Below are 21,824 nucleotides of genomic sequence, written 5' to 3'. Positions count from 1 at the left end.
TGAATGGAGAAAACCAACAACACATTCAGCTAGTCACTCCAAAAAGGCATTCTATTGGTTATAATTTTGTCATTTATTTATTTTTCAGAAATGTATTATTCTCTAACAGTGTGGTAGGAGAGCTGGGGGGGGGGGGAACCTTACATCTGCCATCAAGGTGCCCCTTGGGTTTCAGATACTACATGGGTAGATGAGTCTAAAAAGCCTGGGACACAAATTTTCATGGCCCTCTAGTGGCTATGGTGGCTCATTTGCCATATGTAACGTATTTAGTGTTGTTTCAATAAGTTTACAGTATACTCAATTCTGACCAAACTAAGCTTCCTAATGAATATTGTGCTCTGGGGGACTTATTATTTCCTTGACTGTGCTTTAAAAATATTTGATTCTTTGAACACCGTGTGCTCCCAGTCCTCATTACTGAAACCCACATGCTTTGATTTATTTATTTTTAATGACAGCAAACAGTTGCTCGTCCTGCTATGACAGCTGTCACTCTTTTGTATGTGTGGTGGCAGAGGTTATTGTATGGGGAAAGCTCTAAGGATGTGGATGGTCTGTTTTCAGTAGTGGCTGGTGCCTGTTGAGACTAGTAGGAAAGAAGGAAGAAGAAGAAGAAGAGTTTGGATTTGATATCCCGCCTTTCACTCCCTTTAAGGAGTCTCAAAGCGGCTAACATTCTCCTTTCCCTTCCTCCCCCACAACAAACACTCTGTGAGGTGAGTGGGGCTGAGAGACTTCAAAGAAGTGTGACTAGCCCAAGGTCACCCAGCAGCTGCATGTGGAGGAGCGGAGACGCGAACCCGGTTCCCCAGATTACGAGACTACCGCTCTTAACCACTACACCACACTGGTACATAGAGGGAGAATCAATGACAGACAGAGCCAGCTCATTCTAGTTTTGTCCCCATCCCCATCCTCCCTGCTGAGTTCTACAGGGGCAACGCTGACCCTAAGGTGGAGAAAGCTGACAGTCAGTGCCATCCCCATAACTGGATGTAAGTAGGAAGAGAGGCCATTGGAGGCTGATTGAGGTTGGTGGGGCAGCCTTCCATTTGCCTAACAGACAGGCCTCCGCTGTCCATTTCTGCTTGGAACCCTGCGGAAGAGACAGAACATAGCTGGTCTCTTTTCATAAAAATGGACCTCATACGACATTTCATTTGGTTTATGAAATGTTCATGAGATTTATGGGGTTTAGAAAGAGGAAGTGTATCCAGTTCAAGTGTATCCAATTCACAAAGCTCTTTCAATGTGCATTTTGTTTTACAGTTCAGCTGTAAAATACACTTTGTGCCTGTCCTTATTATATTTGGGCTTTTTTTGTTTAGACATTTCCCAAACTTCCTCACTTCTGCATTCAGTGCAGACTGAGGGGAAGGCGGCTTCTGCAGGAGAGCTTATCTGCAGCTTGTGTGCTTCTAGGGTCAGCCTACGCATGAGGCAAGGTGAGGGACTGCCTCAGGCAACAGGGACAGCAGATCAGGCCTCCAAGGAATGCATTACCCATGGCAGCGACGTCTGTGCCATGCTTCTCTTGGTGAATAGTAGGTTCAGAGCAGGTGGTTGTGCTCACACAGTTCAAGTTCCACCTCCTTGATGACGATTACATCCCACCTCTCTAAATATGTGGACATAGGCATCCATGTTGAGACATTTCTCAACCATCTCAAGGCTAGCTGGTTTGATTCACCTGCCTGCCTGAAATTGCACAGGGAAGCTCAGAAAGAATCACACTGCAAATAGTTTGTGGTTCTAGAGAAAGTGCTACCATGGTTTCAGGTCAGGAGTTTTCCAAGATATGCTGGACTCAGACCATATAAGAGTTGAAACGGGAATCACTGGCACCTTGAATTGTGGCAAGACTTGACAATGCAATCAATATAGTTGTAGAGTATGGTCATAGAGGCCCACACTCAACAGCTGATAGGCTAAGATACAACTTGCAAACAGGCATCAAGGTTAGTTCTATGTACAGTACCAGGCAGTGGTAAGACCAAATATTCATAGTAATTCTAGTGAAGATCCTGCTGTGGAAGTGCACCTACCACATTTTGAGCACATGCACCATCTTCTGGCCTGGATCAAACTTAGGTAGAACTACTTCTCCTTGTTTCCTGCTGAAGTATTATGCTCAGGGCTGATTGGCTAGTTCTTATGCCAGTCATAAAATTAAAAGGTAGAACCTAGCTATAGATTGAGAGCATTTTCCTGTTGGTGAAGCGTTCCTTTGTCAGTCTTTCCTTTGGTCCGCCTTTGAGACTGACAATCAACAATGGCCACAAAGAAAAGATCCCTTTGCTGTACCTCTCCTTCACTAATGAATTAACTTTGATCGTGACTAACAGGAAAATTATTAGAACTAACTGCTACCCTTTATTATCCCTTCCTACTCCACTATCCTATCCTATCCACTATCTATTTCTGACTGAGTCTCACAGAAGAACTAATGAATACACCAGGACTCAGCAAACTTTTCCAGCAGGGGGCTGGTCCACTGTCCCTCAGATCTTGTGGGGGGGGGCAGACTATTTTTTTGGGGGGGGGGAATGAATGAATTCCTATGCCCCACAAGTAACCCAGAGATGCATTTTAAATAAAAGGACACATTCTACTCATGTAAAAACACACTGATTCCTGGACCATCCGTGGGCTGGATTTAGATGGCGATTGGGCCGGATCCGGCCCCCAGGCCTTAGTTTGCCTACCCATGGAATAAACTGTCCCATCCAAATTTTGTTACCATCACAAATATTTGATATCATCAGAAACAGAATTTATATTTGAACATAATTTATCTCATGTTCTCTTTTTTCAAAGTCATTCACAATTTGGTGTGCCAGAAGACAACTGATATAAATAAAGTATATTTGAATTAACATGCACTGTGTGCATTTGAGTTACACATTTTTTTCATCCTTGAGCAGGATTTCCTGAAATTCATTGTAGAGGCTGCACATGTCCAGTGTGAGAAGTAAAACTGACCTCTGTGAGATTTATTTCTGAGTAAAACACACACAGAACTGGGCTTTAAGATTGTGTGCCTGACCAAATCACACAGAGAAAGCAACACATGATCCTGCATTAACAAAGCACAGCACGTTGCCATCCCATAGTCTCTGTGCTATTAGGAGCCTGGCTTTTATAACAGTCATTTTTTTAAAAAAGAGAGAGAGAAAGAAAAGCACTCACAAGGTTAGCTGCTGCAGGGATTGTTAACAAATTGCAACAAATTCTTTCCTAACTTAATATGGTTTAAATTATACATATCTTTTCCTGAGCAGAATGTGTAACTTTGCCTGCGTGCGGAATAAAAGTAAGTTCGTTGCGTGCTTGAAAAGACTAAAGGAGAATGAAATAAAGTTCTGTCACTTTAAAGCCTTCCTCCCCCTTCCAACACCACTATCCACTAATTGCCTGCAGCAAATCTATTGGGGAATTGCGTGCAAACTCTGACATAACCCCAGGCTTAACATAAACTAAACTCTCTCAGGTCATTGGCAAATAACAGGTATATCCGGTTATGCTTTTGTACCTGTCTGCACACAAATTAAAAGTGCATGTAAAGTTACCATAATGAAAGGCAGAAAGGAGGAGGGAGGGAGAGCTAATAACCAAGTGGCTCACGCTATTCATTACTCTCTTCACCAGTGTCCTAAAAGGCAGATGGAACAAAGCAACGCCTAAATCGCTGGGTGCAAAAAATTGCACCACAGGATTCTGTTGCACTGCAGTACTGTTGTATTGCAAATTACCTTGCTAGGATTTTTCACAGAGAAACAACAAAGGGATCCTGCCATGCACTGCCCAGAGTCGTCTTATTAATATTATTTATTCTTATTTATTACATTTCTATACTGCCCTTCATCCGACGATCGCAGGATGGTTTACAATATAAAAGCACTAAAATGCATACCATAATGACAAACAAAAACACACCCAGTTTGGAAAGCCATAGGCCTGGGGAAAATAAATGTTTGTGCCTGGTGCCTAAAGATATGTAACAAAAGGCTTGCCATATTCCTGACATGTCCTGGTGTTTGGGTGTAAAAATGACGAGGGCAAAAATGCCAAATCGGCAAAATGTCAGGGAAAACCTGGGTGTATGGCTTAAAATCACCATATTGGGGGGAGGAATTTTACTTTTTGAAATTTGGCAACCCTATTGAAATTTGAAAATTTGAAATTTGGCAACCCTATTAACAAAGGCACTAGGCGAGCCATCTTGTCTTAATGTATTCGGAGGAAATGCATCCCCTTGTGGGAAGGAGCATATTGCCATTTCTTTTTCCATTTCAGCAGACACGGGAGACTGAATGATACACAAAGGTCTGGCTTTTATTCCTAGTTCCATCACGAATCTTCCAAGTAATGCTTGAGAATAACCAAGACTGAAGTCACGAAACCCAACAGCTGATAAGCTTTAACCCCAAATTTGGGGAGCCACCTCCTTTATCACAGTTTCTGAAAAGTAGTAAAAATTAAGAGGCCTCTGGGAGTGGTCATTTTTGCATCAAGTTCAAAGCAGATGAACTTTTAAAATGCTGTTATTCCAATATATAACAAAGTAGACTCCCCCCCGCCCCCTTTTCATCTGCCATTTCTGTCTTGTATCCATGGTTCCCCAGCCTCAGATGATACTGCAGTTACAACACGGGTGTTATATGAATACCCAAAAGCAAATTAACAATGTGGGGGTTTTTCTAGTGGGATGCTCTAGAACAGAATACCAGCTCCTTCGTTCAGGCCACCAGAGGCAAATAGCTTTGTCCCCAAAAGTTAGTAGGGAGGGAAGAGTAGGGCTGCCATATGTCCAGATCTTCCCAGACATTACCAGGATTTCAAAGGCGGGATTCCCCGGGGAAGTATGGCAACCCTAGAGGTATCCCTGTGCATTCAGGCTACCATTGTTTGTCAGCAATGTGAAGCTGGTGGTGGGTGGCTCCTTTGCTCCAGGGAGGAAATATTCTGGATGGGGATGTGAGCTCAAGGTGTGTGTGTGTGTGTGTGTGTGTGTGTGTGTGTGAGAGAGAGAGAGAGAGAGAGAGAGAGAGAGAGAGAGAGAGAGAGAAACTGTGTGATTTGTGAGAGAGAGGAAATATATATTTGCAGGGTGTGTGTGAAGGAGGGAGGAAGTGATCTCTTATGTTTTCTGTGCATGTGAGAGAAAAGGCTGTACGTATGCTAGGTCAGTGAGGGGGGACGTGTACTTGGACAGAGAGGGATGTATGTATGGTGTGTTTGTGTTAGAGAGGCGTGAGGCATGTATGCATGTGTGTGAGAGTGGCGGAAAGATGCACCAGGGGCCAAGAAAGAGAGACATATATGTGTATACTGTATATGAAATTTGCGTGTGAGAGGGAGAGAGACAGGCCTGTGTGCATGTGTGAGCATGTACAAGACAGAATGCAGTTGGCCACTAAGCATGAGGTAAGCATGGGGGCAAGTAGTGATGACTCTCTTCTCTCTCATTTTGTACTATGCCACACACACTGTGTGCTACACCACACACCTCACAGTGGCCATTTGTCCCCACCCCTGCCCAATAATTTTTATTGGTTTTCATGTAAATACAGAAACTACATATAACTACAGTAACTTTTTTTTTTAATTAATATTTATTAAAGTTTTAAAGGTTACAGAAAGAAAAAGCAAAAAACACCATTTTAAACAGAAACAATACAACACATCTCAATAAAAGAAAAACAAGAATGAGAAAAAGAAAAAAAAACAAGAAAAAATAAAATCCATTAAAAAAACAAAAAAGAAGAATACGGCGCATCTTCCCATAACTTATCTTACATTAGCTTATTTCCTTGACCTCCTCACACCTCCCTTTTTTGTATTCTAGTTCGATTATCTGTTTCAGCAAATCCTTTCCATCTTTTCAAATTTTTGTTCTGTAATTTATCTTAATATAATGTATCTTTACTTTCCCTCCTTTCACCAATTAACAGTCAGTTTTTCCCAAATCCTTTATAACATTTCTGCTAAAGCCACATAACATCATTCCAACATCCTTCTAACATTCATTAATTTTGCAATGTTTCTGTAAATAGTCTTTAAATTTCTTCCAATCTTCCTCCACTGACTCTTCTCCCTGGTCTCGGATTCTGCCAGTCATTTCCGCCAGTTCCATGTAGTCCATCACCTTCATCTGCCATTCTTCCCGGGTGGGTAGATCTTGTGTCTTCCAGTACTTTGCAATAAGTATTCTTGCTGCTGTTGTGGCATACATAAAGAAAATTCTATCCTTTGGCACCAATTGGCCGACCATGCCCAGGAGAAAGGCCTCTGGTTTCTTCAGAAAGGTATATTTAAATACCTTTTTCATTTCATTATAGATCATCTCCCAGAAAGTCTTAATCCTTGGGCATGTCCACCAAAGGTGAAAGAATGTACCTTCAGTCTCTTTACATTTCCAACATTTATTATCGGGCAAATGGTAGATTTTTGCAAGCTTGACTGGTGTCATGTACCACCTGTATATATATTTCATTATATATATATTTTCATTATATTCTCTCTTCACCTGTATATATTTTCATTATATTCTCTCTTAAGGCATTACATGCCGTAAACTTCATACCTGTGGTCCATAACTGTTCCCAGTCAGCCATCATAATATTATGTCCAACCTCTTGTGCCCATTTAATCATAGCAGATTTCACCGTTTCATCCTGAGTATTCCATTTCAACAGCAAGTTATACATTCTTGACAAATTCTTAATTTTAGGATCTAGCAGTTCTGTTTCCAATTTTGATTTTTCCACCTGGAAGCCAATTTTTTTGTCCAAGTTATATGCCTCCATTATCTGGTAGTAATGAAGCCAATCTCGCACTCTATTTTTTAATTTTTCAAAACTCTGCAGTTTTAATCTGTCTCCCTCTTGTTCCAAAATTACCCAATATTTCGGCCATTTGGCCCATATAACTACAGTAACTTGTCCAGTCGTACTCAGTGGCCATTTTGTGACTGACACTAGTCTTAGTTTTTAATTCATTATAACTCAAAGTAATAAACATCATCTATAAAATGTTAAACATCTTGATTTTTATTATGTATTTTTGAATATACAACCAACAAGCCACTAAAAAAATGGTAATGACAATTGAAACAAAAGTTTTGAAGGTAGATGAATCTTGCTTCTTCTTCTTCTTTAGCTCATTCCACATTTTGGATTTCTGCCAGTCACACTGTGGGTGAAGACCAGGAGCTCTGACCTGGGGGCAAGAGGCATATCCCTCAACTTGTGTAAGCTGAAGCACAGCTTGGTGAAGCTTGTCATACCTTGGATCAAACTCATCTAGCATACAGGTGAGCTAAAGGGTCTTTCCCAGTCCTGGGGGACAGTGGAATATCACACCATAGAGGTATTAATTAACAAGATGATCGAATGCGTTCAAGAATCGGCAAGATAACTGATCAGAAGGATGGAGGATTTTGATGAAGGATGGAGTGAATTCTAAACTTCCTACATTCCTTAGAAAGCCGCCCCCGCTGAAGCCAGGCCCCTGGGGGCACCCAAATGTAATTAACACAGGAGATTCACCACTTCCCCTAATAAAGATGACAGGAATAATCTCATAAAGTAAATGAGAGACAGTTCCCCAAGGTGATCATTCTAGACAGAGACGTGTCGCTGCAGTTACAGGGAAGTCTGTAAGCACCTGCCACTAGAGGGTCTTAAGGAACAGGATGCTCCAGTGAGACTTGCAGTGAGTGGGAAGGAGGAACATCTTGTGAGCTCTCAGAAGAAAGTGACATGATTTACAGTCCACTCCTGAGGCCTGCGCGCTGCTGGCACATGTGCCCTAGGGACAATATATTCCCAACAGTAATGGTGTAATAATACAGAATGGTACTATTATCTTGGCACTGCAGGCAGAAAAGGCAGCTCACCTGGCTGTACTTTCACACCCCTCCATAGCATATTGTAATGCTTAATTTTCAATATATAGTTTCAGGATCACAGTGGTTTTCACGAGCTTAAATTCATATATGTTGACACACCTTCTTCCTTTTCCCCCCTTAAAAAAGTAAACAAAGAGACGTGCAGAATTAAAAAGCATATACAGTGGTACCTCGGGTTAAGTACTTAATTCGTTCTGGAGGTCTTCTTAACCTGAAACTGTTCTTAACCTGAAGCACCACTTTAGCTAATGGGGCCTCCTGCTGCCGCCGCGCTGCCGGAAGCACGATTTCTGTTCTCATCCTGAAGCAAAGTTCTTAACCTGAAGCACTATTTCTGGGTTAGCGGAGTCTGTAACCTGAAGCGTATGTAACCCGAGGTACCACTGTATACACTATTGATACAACTACAGTAAAAGAATTTAAAACCAAAACATGCAATCTGACAGCAGCACAAAAGTCAATAAAATCTTAACATTTCAAAGCCTCAGAAAGAAAACTTTTAAAAGCATCAAATTTAAAATTGCACACTAAAAGTCCATTGAAACAAAAGAGATATTTAAAAGATGTCTAAAAACCAACAAGGTCCTAATAACATAGGAAGCTGCCTTACACAGAGTCAGGCTTATTGGTCCATCTAGTTCAGCACTGCCAACATTGACTGGCAATAGTTTTCCAGGAAGATGCCAGGGATTCAACCTGGTGGGTCTACAAAAGGGTCTGCTATGCATTCACATTATTATGAAAAAATTATACATTGCAAACATCCCCTTTCCTCTGTTGCAGTGGCGTAGCGTGGATTGTCAGCACCCGGGGCAAGGCAAGTAATTTGTGCCCCCTAACCCGTGGATTTGCGCCCCCTAACCCTAACCCCCAGATGTTGCGCCCGGTGCGGCCGGCCCCCCCTGCACCCCCCATGCTACGCCACTGCTCTGTTGCCAACTTTACCCAGGGAACATGAATGGGAATATTGAAATACTGGATAATTCTATGATTAAAAATGCTTGGTGCAGTATTGTTAATATATATTGACTAGTAAACACAGCTTGCATTTTACAAATATACATAAATACCTAGTGGCCATAAAGGAAATTCCTACGGTCATCCAATCTCAGGTGTCTCCCCTCTTAAGCTACTGAAATCTGTGAAGAGAAAATGTATGTCCCATCTCTGTGACAGGGCTGGCTCTCATTTGGAAAGTTAGTCACTGGAATGAGAGACAATTATGCATTTCAAGTATTAGGTTTTTAAAAAATCATACAGTCACCTGTCGGTCACGCCCCAAATTTGCTCTTGCAACAGAAATGCATAAAGCAGCATCCCAGAGAAGCTCAGAGAGGGGGAAATGAAACTAACGTTTAAAGAAGGAGAAGCACTTGCTACTTAAAGATCCGATGCACTCTGCTAAAGAGAAAGCAAAAGGTAGAGTGTCCCAATATTTAAAGACTATGGTCCCACCCACCAAGTTGCTACATGCAATTTGCCCCAGCAACCTGGTCAGCCAATCATTGCACCAGGCAATAGCCATTAACCTGCCTGGTAATAGAGGGCTGGCCTGGCGGCCCACACCGCAACCCGTGTTCTCATTTTAGGGAGAACACGCTTTGCTACTTAAAGAGCAGTTGGGCAGTCAAGCAATTAACTGCAGTAGGGGGAGAAAAGGGGCTGAGGAGAAGGTAAATGGTGTTAATTGCCCCAGCAGAACAACTCTATATCTACCATATCTATCTATCTATCTATCTATCTATCTATCTATCTATCTATCTATCTATCATCTATCTATCTTACACACACACACACACACACACACACACACACACACACACACACACCAGGGAGAAACAGTTTTATAACATCAATCTGTCATAGCCTTATTATAGCATAATGTTACAGCCAGAGCTATTTTTCTAGAAAAAGAAGCGCTGGAACTCACCATGAACACCCCCTTCTTCTCTTATAATGGCAATGGCACCTACCTGAGAGGTGCCAGAACGGAGTTGTGGCGAGTTCCGGCTGAAAAATAAAAGCACAACAGCATTATACCATTATAGTGCTGTATCTTTCTTTCATTTAAACAACCAAGGGAAAGTGTTTTAGAGAAATTCAAAAACAAAAATAGAAACACTGTGATAAAATGGTACTCACCACATTATAGTGAATGTCTGCTGAGCTGCAAATGTTCCCACCCACAGCAGCTATGCCATGCCTACTGGTGTGGACAGAACATTGCAGGATGTACATATAGGGGTGGGGGGGGGTGGGAATGCAACAGGGTAGAAAGCCAATTGCAATTCTACATGTAGCAATGATCAGGTAGGACTAGGAGCCCCTCATTTAAAAAACAGCCTAAGTCTAGGATTGACCATGTTGCTGGGGAAAACAGGCAAGGAAGCAGAACTAACAAGGGGCCAAAACAGGCATAGGCAAACTCAGCCTTCCAGATGTTTTCGGACTACAACTCCCATGATCCCTAGCTAACAGGACCAGTGGTCAGGGATGATGGGAATTGTAGTCTCCAAACATCTGGAGGGCCGAGTTTGCCTATGCCTGGGCCAAAACAAACCTCACTTGTAGGAAGGGTTTTGTGGAAAGAGGGAGCACCACTGTCTTGTTTGCCACACCTACTGCAACTCATTCTGCAACCTGGATTGCCTGTTCACTCTTTGAGGCACGATTGCATGTGAATTGCATGTGAGCTTGAAAACAGTGCACACACAGAGGAACATATGTAGGATCTGCAAGCAATAGCTGTAATTACATAAGTATAGTGGAACAAACATTGTCTAACCAGCTAGGATCTGTGAAAGAAAAAAGAAAAAGAAAAGAAAGAAATACCTCGGAGCAAAGTTCATTGAAGTAATTTATCTTCATCTTGAGATATACCTGCTGTGGCTTGAATTTGCCTGGAGTTAGATGAAGCCGATATCATCAGACCATCATACGTTGCACGCAGGTTGTGAATAATGCTGGTAAAGGCTAATAAAAATAAAGAGATTAGCAGCCACCCTCCAATAGTACAAAGGTAGTATGTTTCAGAAGCTGTGGTTTAAGCAGGAAGCCACAAAAGGTTGAAAGAAAGATATAGAGACACTGACCATAACTAGTAAGAAACATAAAAAATATGGAATGCTTGCTGAATAATTGAGCAAAAAGGGGTGGGGGGAGAACCAGTATTATTATTATAGGGTTGAAGAAGAGTTTAAACAGAATTTGACCATTACAATGGAACTGACCTTTTCCACATCAAACTCCATCTTTCACTATGTGCCTGCTTGTGTCTGAACCCCTTGTGGATTGCCCCCCTTTTTAAAAAGCACATGACTAATTCTGTGCAAAATTCTACACTAAACATTTGTCTATTATATGTATTATACATACACAAGAGGCAAGTCCATTTGGTTGTGTATTGCTGCAACATGGGTGTATAAGTATTGATCTGTAAGTATTTTTATACTTGTTACATTTATTTATGTGCTGGTTACCTTAGGAAAACTGTAGTAGTACATGCATATAATATATATATAATATTATATGTATAGTAGTGCATATAATATACTAGAGTTGTTTGTATTTTTTGAGAAATTGGTTCTTTAAAAAATTGTTTCTCATTAAGATCAAGGATATTGATAAGCAAGGCATCAGAAAATTCCATCCCTATTAGTCCTGTCTCCTGTTTTTTAAAAGCCTGGCAACTAGTTGCAAACAACAGCTTATCTGCTGTGCTTATCGGCATAGAATCTGTGGCACCTACCTGCTTCCATGTGAACCAATACAGGCCTTTGTGTTCTCTTAATTTGGCAAGACGGAACCTTTTTATAGAGTCAGTCTAAACTTTTGGCAGCAAAAGCTGGATTCCTTGGTTTCCATAGTCCACGGCAAGACGGCAAAAGAACTGGCCCGATTTGAAGGAGTAAAGCAGTGGGCCCTGGTGTGTGATTTCCCCCAGTTAACTACATTTACCCTTTTACAAAATAAAAAGGAATAAAGGGGAGTTGCTAACCTTTGTGTGAGAGACTCTTGATGAAAATGAGAGCAAATAAAGATGCCTATAGCTGTGTTCTACATCCTACCATTCATTTATTCTTAATTAATGTTGTTCAGCTTTTAAAAAATAAATAAAATAAATGTGGAGCAGGCATCCCAAATGAAGGAAAAAGAAAGTGTTATGCTTAAAAAAAATATTCAGGTGACTATGAGAACAACCACTGAGCACAAGTCTTTCACAGCCTTTCTACCTGATTTAGTTACCATGTAGAAGCTACCTTAATACATGCAAATCACATGAGCCCTCACATGTATACAAAGCACAGGTGCACACTAGGTTATGCCCAGCGGTCATGCCCTTGACCTCAATGTTTTTAAGGGTGGGTTCTGGGTGCATTGTGCCTATACATAAACAACCAAGCACCTGTTGCTCCTATGCTTGATCTGCAGCCTTCATTTTTTAATAGGATGAATAATGAGAGCCTATGCATAGTTGGGTATGTGCATTGGGTATATTGATGTAAAGGTAAAGGGACCCCTGACCATTAGGTCCAGTCGTGGATGACTCTGGGGTTACGGCACTCATCTCACTTTATTAGCCGAGGGAGCCAGCGTACAGCTTCCGGGTCATGTGGCCAGCATGACTAAGCCGCTTCTGGCGAACCAGAACAGCGCACGGAAATGCCGTTTACTTTCCCGCCGGAGCAGTACCTATTTATCTACTTGCACTTGTGCTTTCGAACTGCTAGGTTGGCAGGAGCTGGGACCGAGCAACGGGAGCTCACCCCGTCACAGGGATTTGAACTGCCGACCTTCTGATCGGCAAGCCCGAGGCTCTGTGGTTTAGACCTATGTACCTATGCACATATAAGGCACAGTGGGTGCACCCTGATTCCCTCCATCCCCATCTGCAACCCCACCCTCTCACAAAAAGGAATGCCTAAACAAAGCTCTGGGCTATGACTGACCTATGGGGCTGTCCAAAAACTACATGATTCTTCCATTGACAACTGAGATATTTTTTGGCTTTAATACTGATTGACAGCTGAGAACTGGAATTACCCAAGTAAGCCTAAGAGTCACAAATTCACTCCCTGCTTTTCAAAGTGGAGAAATGAAAGGTGTGAAAGTAAATGATTTTCTAATGTAGCTAGAGGCATTCACTTGAAACAATTTGATTTCTTTCCTAGAACATACTAGTTCTGAAAGCTAAACTAGCATCACGGAAACGATAAAGCATATATGGTACTGATGATAGATGCTATATGTAGAATACAGATGCACAATAAACTTGCTAAGTTCAGTGCTATCTTCTTGTATTTTTAATGCTGCAATAAGTAGCAGATGGCATGATGGACTGCCATTGCTCACCTGAACTCTGGCAGCCATGCTACTGCTGCTTACCTGATGAAAGAGATGGAGGGGTGAGGTGGTGGCGAGTACAGCGTGGAGAAGAGGCACTGGTGGGGCCAATCTGGTGCTCCTACTGGTGCATTTGTCACTGCCTTGTCCCACCCCTCTGCCGCCCAGTAAGCAGCAGTGACACAACCAACTGGAGGTCAGGTGAGTCGCAGGGCCCCACCACACTCTCTGCTCCTGGCCACAATCCCACACAGACACCTTGGAATGAATCCCATTGAATACAGTGGGGCGTACTTCATTCTGAATAGACATACATAGGATTCCACTGTAAAATATCTATACCATAATAGCATACCTCCTTCATTCTGATTATATTCCATGCTACGAGATTTATGAAGCACAGTGGTTCAGGCAAAGTTATTTTAATGACTTTAGCTCACACCTGTGGGTTACTTTCTTCCCTTCCCTCCCGAACTACTGTAGCTGTGATTTGGTTCCTATTGATTGAACTGATGAAGCTGAATATCCGTTTGATTTGACATAATGATTTCTTTATAAATATTCCTTTATTAGAAGGCGAATTCATAGCCTGGACATGATCATTTAACTGAATTTTTCAATTGTTTTACACAACCAAAAATAAAGCCTGAAAGTGGCAGAAATCTGCTTCTAATTCAGCTTTTGGTACAAATATCTTTAAAATCTGTGGTTTCTGTTCTCTAGCATGAAGCCGTTGACTATACATGGTGGTGCCTGTTTAAATTATTATTATTATTGTTTACTTGGGACTGCACCTCTGCTCACTGCTTGCCAACCCCCTGCCCCCGCCAGAGCTTTTCCTTCCCACCCCATGCAACTACTAAGTTCCCTTCCCCCCATTGCAGCCTCATTTATGAAGGTATTTCTCTCGTCTACTCTGCAGGCTTTCTCTGCACCCACTTTCATCTTCATTCCAATGTCCATGCCTCCTCCTCCTCCTTTTCTGCAGGCCGGCTTGCACACAGACCACACCCCTCGTCATCTCCTGCCCCTTCCCATTAGAAATGAGGCAGGCATCATCCATGCTAAGTTTCAGTTCTATTTCAGGTAGCCTTTGCATTGTGAATGTTGTTCTCATGTTTTATTCTACCTTTTAAATCTTGTCTGTTGTGTGCTGTATTTTTTCTTTTTTTTAAAAAAAAGATATTTATTGAGATTTTCCATTTTATACAAATCAAAAAGAAAGAGAAAAAAGAGAAAAAAAAGAAAAAAAAGATTAAAAAGAAAAAATGTTAAAAACACATAAATTTCATGTCATATTTTCCAATAACATTTTTCCTTGACCTCCTCATACCTCCCCTTCTTGTATTCCAGTTCAAATTATTCATCCAGCAAATCCTTATCTCCTAGCATTACAGCTATAAACCTTATTTTCAATCCATCTTCTTAAATTATTGTAACTTATACTTTTACTTATGTACAAAAAAGAACTATTTTTTTCATATTCTTTTGTATCATTACAGCTAATAACCCCTTAATTTCAATCCAACATCACTCAGTGTTCCTTAATGTTACAATATTTTTGCAAATAGTCTTTGAATTTCTTCCATTCTTCTTCTGCCGATTCTTCTCCCTGGTCACGGATTCTGCCAGTCAATTCTGCCAGTCCCATAAAGTCAATCAATTTTGTCTGCCATTCTTCCAGAGTGTGTGCTGTATTTTTTCTGTAAGCTGCTTTGAGATGAAAACTGAAAAGGAGGGCATATATTGCTTACATAAATAAATAAAACCCAATATGCATGCGCACAATAAGACTTCCTCTTCCTTGCTTTCCCCTTGCAGTCTCTGACACATCCTTAAATATGCTCAGGAAGGTCTCCCAACCCCCAGGAGCAGATTTGGGGGAAACACAGGCGTTATATGCCCTACTGCCTCAAATATTTCTGCAAATCACTATGTGTGTCTTTATGAAAATGCGACTTACTTTAAGGCATCAGAGATAGCAATCTTCTTGTTGTGTTATGATTCCCTGTCTCAAGGCAAAAGAGAAGTGAATTAAGATGAGCGAGTGTCTGGCCTTACAGTTTTTCAATCCTTTTCAACCTTTTGTTCACCCTCTTAGCATGTGAACAAATCAGAATGAAGTAAGTTAAGAGGTTATTTTAAAAATAACCAGAACGACAAAGAAACCACAGATAGAGATAGATAGATGATAGATAGATAGATGATAGATAGATAGATAGATAGATAGATAGATAGAGATGATAGATAGATAGATAGATGATAGATAGATAGATAGATAGATGATAGATAGATGATAGATAGATAGATAGATAGATAGATAGATAGATAGATAGATAGATAGCAACCTACTGTCAAGGTAGTAACCTACTGTCATATGGATAGATAAGCAGGTAGGGAAGTGGAGGAGCCCTCTCTTAAACCCTCTTACCCACAAATTAAGCTACATATAGGTTTGTAGGAAGTTCAGTTTCTCTTCACTTCATAAACTACATCATAACCTCTCCCACAAGAGCAGTCTTAAGTGCCTTCTTTTTTAAAAAAAAATCAATGGGAAAGTGTTGACAAGTGTTGTCATGCAGAAATTAATTCTTTCAGCAAAATCTTCCATGGCTTAGAGTGATTTATACAGTGTAAAATATTTGGCAAAACTGAAATCCATTTATCCTGTTTAAACAATGGAACAAAAGTATGAATGCAAACATTCCATTCAGCTCAGCAGCTTGGTTACTGGCTTTAAAACCAAGATATTCACAACTGCAACATCTAGTTTAAGGTCCATTAAGCTGACACATAAAAAGTTTCCACAAGTGCATGAAAATTTTCTCAATTAGTAGGTGGAGTCTCCTGCTCACCAGAAAGCTTTGGGTGGTATCCAATGTTAGCTTCTGTGGCAATTCACTTGTCAGTTGCCGTATCTTTTGATGAAGTGGAACCTCCTCCGTGGAAGCGCACATCTTAAATCTGTATTTGGGTACAATACAGACCAAAACATTTTTCATGCACCTCATGAAGTGGACTCTACCCAATGAAAACGTATGCCATAAGTGTACAATGCTAGCTGTAGTTAAGATGCATAGATTATTGTCTGGGAGCTATCATGTTGGGACTGGGACACAGCTATAACATTCCCTGAGCCCTCATCTGTTAACCTCTCTGCCTTTCTCAGCTTTTCCAGGTCAGCCACCTTGGCCTCAAGAGAACAAACTTGTTCCCGGAAAGCCAGGAACTCTTTGCACCAAAGATACACCCACAACTTCTGTCCAATAGGCACGTGACAGACCGCGCAAAACACTCTCAGAGCCTTGCTGGCTTTCCACTTGCATAACCGTTTTTGTAGTTTATTGAGTTACTTTATAAGGAACCTAGTTGTTGTTGTTTTTTAGGTCAAAGAAAGGCAGAGTAAACCAGTGAGCGCATGATGACCATGTCACTGCCATGCATGTCATCAGTGCACATTTTGACATGCTTTCAGGGTCATATGTGGATCATTGCTGCGCAGTATCTTATGTATATCTGTAGGGAAAGCATTAATCACCATCACAGTTACAACATGTGGTAGCGCAGTTCGGAGCATTTAAAGGTGCAGATGTAGACCTAACCTCACTATTTGAAGAGGATCACCCCCTTCTTGTTATTAGGAATCTGTGAACTGTGTCTCCATTTCCCACTCCCCACCTCACTGGAAGATTTTAAAGATGCTAAGCAAAATAAATTATATATTGAAGATAGAGTAAAATGATATTTTTAATATAAAAGAAAGGGGATAGATAATTGAGGGAATTCTTTCTTTCTTTCTTTCTTTCTTTCTTTCTTTCTTTCTTTCTTTCTTTCTCTCTCTCTCCCCCCCCCTTCGGCACCCAGAGGTTGAGTAGAATATCTTTGAGACCCCTCTGCCTGAGAGGCTGCATTCTCAGCCATTCACACAGAAGCAGTTCTGAGAAACAGGATGATGAATGATTCAATGAGAAAGGCAGGAGGCCGCAGAAGGGGGGCGTTTCAACTGGTGCTGAACAGACTGTACAAAGAAACTGGCTGGGATTTGGGGTAAGCTCAGGCATCTGGCAGAATTTTGGTGAAAGAGACAAAGAACTTTATATCCATAGATATATCTTTGTACAAAGAGTGTTGAGAAATTTGGCTTCCTGATCTGCTCACATAAATAATGAATAATGGCAGATACCGGTGTTATATGAGGGAAAGAGGCCTTTTTTTTAGACATGGGGAAGCTGGAATGTTTCTTGTTTCCCATGACACTGACATTCAGTCCTTACTTTTGCCTTCCAGTTCCCCCACCCCTCCCTGCTTGAAATATTGCTTAACTGGGTTTAATGTGAAATCTTGAGCGAGCCAAGATGTGAGTGGGATCAGACTAATAGCATTTAATAGCTTCTATATTATTTGCAATCTAAAAATATAATCAGTATTCAAAGGCTTCTGGATGTGTGTTCAGATAAGATGCAAACGCTTCAAAATTGAATGTTAAAAGTGCTCAGATTAACTCTATATAGTCAGATCGTTCTCTTTAAAATAAAATGGCACTGGCAGAGTGAATATCATAGATACAACATTAATAGTACAATCTAATAATAATAATAATAATTTATTTGTACCCAGTCCACCAGGCTGGGTTTCCTAGGCTTGTTTACTCTGCAGAAGTAAGCTAAATTGAGTTTAACTGGATTTACTCTCAAGCAAATGTGCCTAGGATTAAAACCTAAAAGAAAATGTGACAAAACGGGCACCCGAATATCACTGATCATAAACTGGGATTTTTTAAAATTTGCATTGGCATTTGCATAGTTAAAACTTAAAAAAAGAAATCTAACCACTTTCAGTTAGTTCCTACATACATATTCTTTTCCCAGTGTCTGCAACATGAAGTGATAACATGTAATCAGGGGTTAGCAAACTTTTTCAGCAGGGGGCTGGTCCACTGTCCCTCAGACTTTGTTGGGGGCTGGACTATATTTTGAAGAGAAAAAAAATGAACAAATTCCTTTGCCCCACAAATAACTGAGAGATGCATTTTAAATAAAAGGGCACATTCTATTCATGTAACAACACTCTGATTCCCGGACCATCCGCGGGCCGCATTTAGAAGGCAATTGGGCCAGATCCAGCCCTTGGGCCTTAGTTTGCCTACCCATGGCATGTATGAATGAAACTGCCATCGTAGATCAGACACCACAGCCATCGTGGTGTTCTGTATTTGCACCACACCATCTCAAATGCAATACTTTTCAGTGCAATCCATTCATGAGTTCAGCTGTTTGTCAGCAAATTATTGTATGGTGCAGACCTAATTAAAAGAGCAAATAATTAAATATGATGTGTGACCTCAGCAAGCAAGGACTTATGGTGGTCTCCCAGACACATTTTGCCAGAAGAAATGTCCAAATTGCAAACACAGGTGATTAAAAAGAAGCAAACCCTGATATCAGGAGACTTTATATAATACCTCTTTTCATTCCCCCCCCCCCCGAATTTAGCAGTTCAAAAAAGCAGTATTCAAAGCTTTAGTTTACAGGTGGACTAGATGAAGAAGACCATGGAGGAAAGATAACAAACTATTGGGGAAATAACTTAAAATGTTAATGGAATGATTGGGACCAATGTTTAGGAATTTTCTTGGGTCTATTTCATTAGTGGCCAATAAAATTTGGAGTTTAGAATTGGGTGCTTGGGCTCAATCCAATACTATTAAGATGTGCACATTATAACCGAGACATGCTCTCTCCATAAAACTTGGTACTGCATGAAGAATTAATTTGCACATCTCCCTGATGAGCAATATTGTGTTGCCAATATGGGTACAGCTTGCACATTTCCATGAGGGAAATAAAGGAACTCCATCTTTATAAGATACTTAGATTATGGAAGCAGGGTGCAACTATCACTTTAATATCATGTGTTATATTATACTAGGCTGCTCTGAATTAACACTTCCAAATCTAAAAAAGAAGAGGTAAATAAACTAAACACTTGTGGAATCTTTCTTTCTTTCTTTCTTTCTTTCTTTCTTTCTTTCTTTCTTTCTTTCTTGTTCAAACATACTTCTAATTATCCTTCTGAAATTACATTGTGATATCTCAGAGGCATTTTAAATGGATTCTGAGAAACCCCCATTTTTTTTATTTGCCTTTCTTTTATCTTTTCAGTTTTTAATGACAACATTGTTATCTTTCTTGTTATCAATGCATACAGCCTGAGAGTAGCTTGCTAGTAATCTTTCCTTTCTTCCCCAGATTTTGATGCTTGGTTTCGTTAGAGCACAGCCCCCAGTTATCTAATTAATTTGAGCAATCCTTTCTACATCCGTTCCATTTTTTAAATCAGCCTGCCATGTCACAATTACTCAGTTTGAATAATGCAAGTTTCAACTCTCAGGATTCTGTGATTTCTCTTATATAGTTGGCCACCCACATTAGTTGTTTCCCAATCAAATGAATAATATTTTTAAGGACTGGATCATCCCCATACCTTGCCCATAGATGATCCAAGAACTGAGACTAGATTGCCAGTTATTTTGAGTAGACGCATCTAGGAATGCACTACCATAAATCACTTTTATACCATTGCTTTATTTGTCTCTTTAAAAATATTCACTTACTTCATGTGGTTTTGCTCAGGACTATCTAATAGGAAAGTAACTTTGTTTATCCAACTTGTGCAAAATACCATTAAACATTTCACTATATAATGAAAAATTAACCACAATTTCTTAAGTCAATATGCTTCTCTCTATAACTGGCTATGCATGAATCAATTGTGAACATTGGTTAGAGATGTTTTAAAGAAAGTTTTAAAGGGATTGAAAATTTAGGAACTGAAAATGTAATAGAAATAATCTTTATCAAGTGTATGCATTTCATAACTATGGGGGGGTGGGCGATGGCGGGGGCAACCACTGAAGCTGGAACAGTTCTGAATGTCTGTGAACACCAGCCTGAAGACCCTAATTGCAGCCTATTAGAAATAATGAGATTTGCATGGCAGAAGCCAGAGTATTACAAGGATAAAAGGGGGAAATCACAATGCAAAAGGTTATTACAAACATATACTGCCGAAAAGTGCAAAAGACCCATCAATTGGGGCCTCATTACTGAAGGCTGACCCATGGGTAAAAGTGTCACACCCAGTTCAGAGACTTTCCCATGAGGTTTGGCTGTAGAAGTTACAAAATATAAGGACATAGCTGTGGAAACTTCTAAACTAATGAGAGTTGAAAGTCGTTTGAAATATCCCAATGGCCTCACAGATGGGATGCTTATTAAGGTATCTGGATCAGACTCTGTTTTTGTCTAACAGACTCTTGCAAAGCTGTGCCGAGGCGTAGGCAACAGTCCGTGAAGGTGTCTCTCTGCTTTCCAAAGCAGCTATGGCCAATCTGAATGAGTTCAGAATCAAAACCAATACGCTCACCCAGTTTCTTTTTTGTTTTGTTTGCAGACATGTTTGTGGGATAGCACAAGTGAGACAGTCAACTGTGATTACTTCATCAACGTTGGCCTCGCTGCTACCTACGTGACTATCTGCTTGAGTGCGCTGGTAGCGAGCCAACTCCAAATGTAGGTCTTGAAAGTCCAAAGAAAAGCGCTTTATATGTATGGGTTCCATGAGGGCTTCAGAAAACAATTAAGCCATTTCTTTTCTCTTTTTTTAATAACAAAAGACCAGCCACTGGGATGTGGGATGGACTCAGTAATTAAAACACCATCCAAGAAGATAAATGTGGGCCTTTTTCTCCATTTAAAATAATTTTGAAACCTGTGGTGTGATAGCAACTGTTTGTTGAACCTTAGATGAAGTATTAGTTATGGGTGTGTGTGAAAAATTAAACCATTAAACATATAACACTGAGACTTTTTGTTATTGGTCTCATGGTTTGTGGTGTACTGTGAAGACTTGTGGGTAGTGTAGTATTATCATAAGGGGGAGATTGGAGGGGTTGAAATGATGGGATATTTGTGAGAGATGTCTTTGCAATGATACAATTTTAATGGCATTCAAAACCATTATTATTGATCAGATTTTGTACACATATGAACATATTTAGTCACTGATAAAGGATGAATTTTATTCAGTATGCATTAAAAGCTGAATTTATTAAATTTACAAGTTCTGAAACAGTATGAAAACCAAAACGGCTATCCTTTAAAATTCACACTTACCTGAATTTTGTGGTGTTTTAAAAAATGCATATATTGGGAGAAAGTGTGCATAGAAATGGATGTTAGTGAAAATAACATACAAAACTGCATGATATCCAGGGAAATTGTTGCCGAAAATGTGTGCATCAGTTTTTTTAAAAAAAGTTAATTACAAAAAAGTCACACTAAAATGCTGATGAATTTTCATGAGGATTTGTTTTTTTCAAAATTGATGCAAATTGTGGAGAAATGAGAAACTGAGAGAACAAAAATTGGCAACTCTTTTCATCCCTACACTGAAGTAAGCTGTATGAAGAATGCAACCTAAACAATAAACCATAATGTCAGGGAATTGTAGGAAATCACACTGTTGTACCATGTTTGTTGGGTTTGAATGTTTGAATGGGTCTTTC

General features: G+C 40.3%; 1 long non-coding RNA gene across 1 annotated transcript; it reads left to right on the top strand.

The window, feature by feature from the left end:
- Positions 1 to 17,203: 17,203 nt before the first annotated feature.
- LOC310758316 lies at positions 17,204 to 21,563 on the top strand. Its single transcript, XR_014545706.1, has 2 exons — positions 17,204 to 17,305; positions 20,711 to 21,563. It is a non-coding gene; the product is annotated as an uncharacterized lncRNA (long non-coding RNA).
- Positions 21,564 to 21,824: the final 261 nt, after the last annotated feature.

This window comes from Podarcis filfolensis (assembly GCF_964270895.1).
Source record: "Podarcis filfolensis genome assembly, chromosome: 3".
Classification (NCBI taxonomy): Eukaryota; Metazoa; Chordata; class Lepidosauria; order Squamata; family Lacertidae; genus Podarcis; species Podarcis filfolensis.
This window is presented reverse-complemented; position numbering and strand designations above follow the sequence as displayed.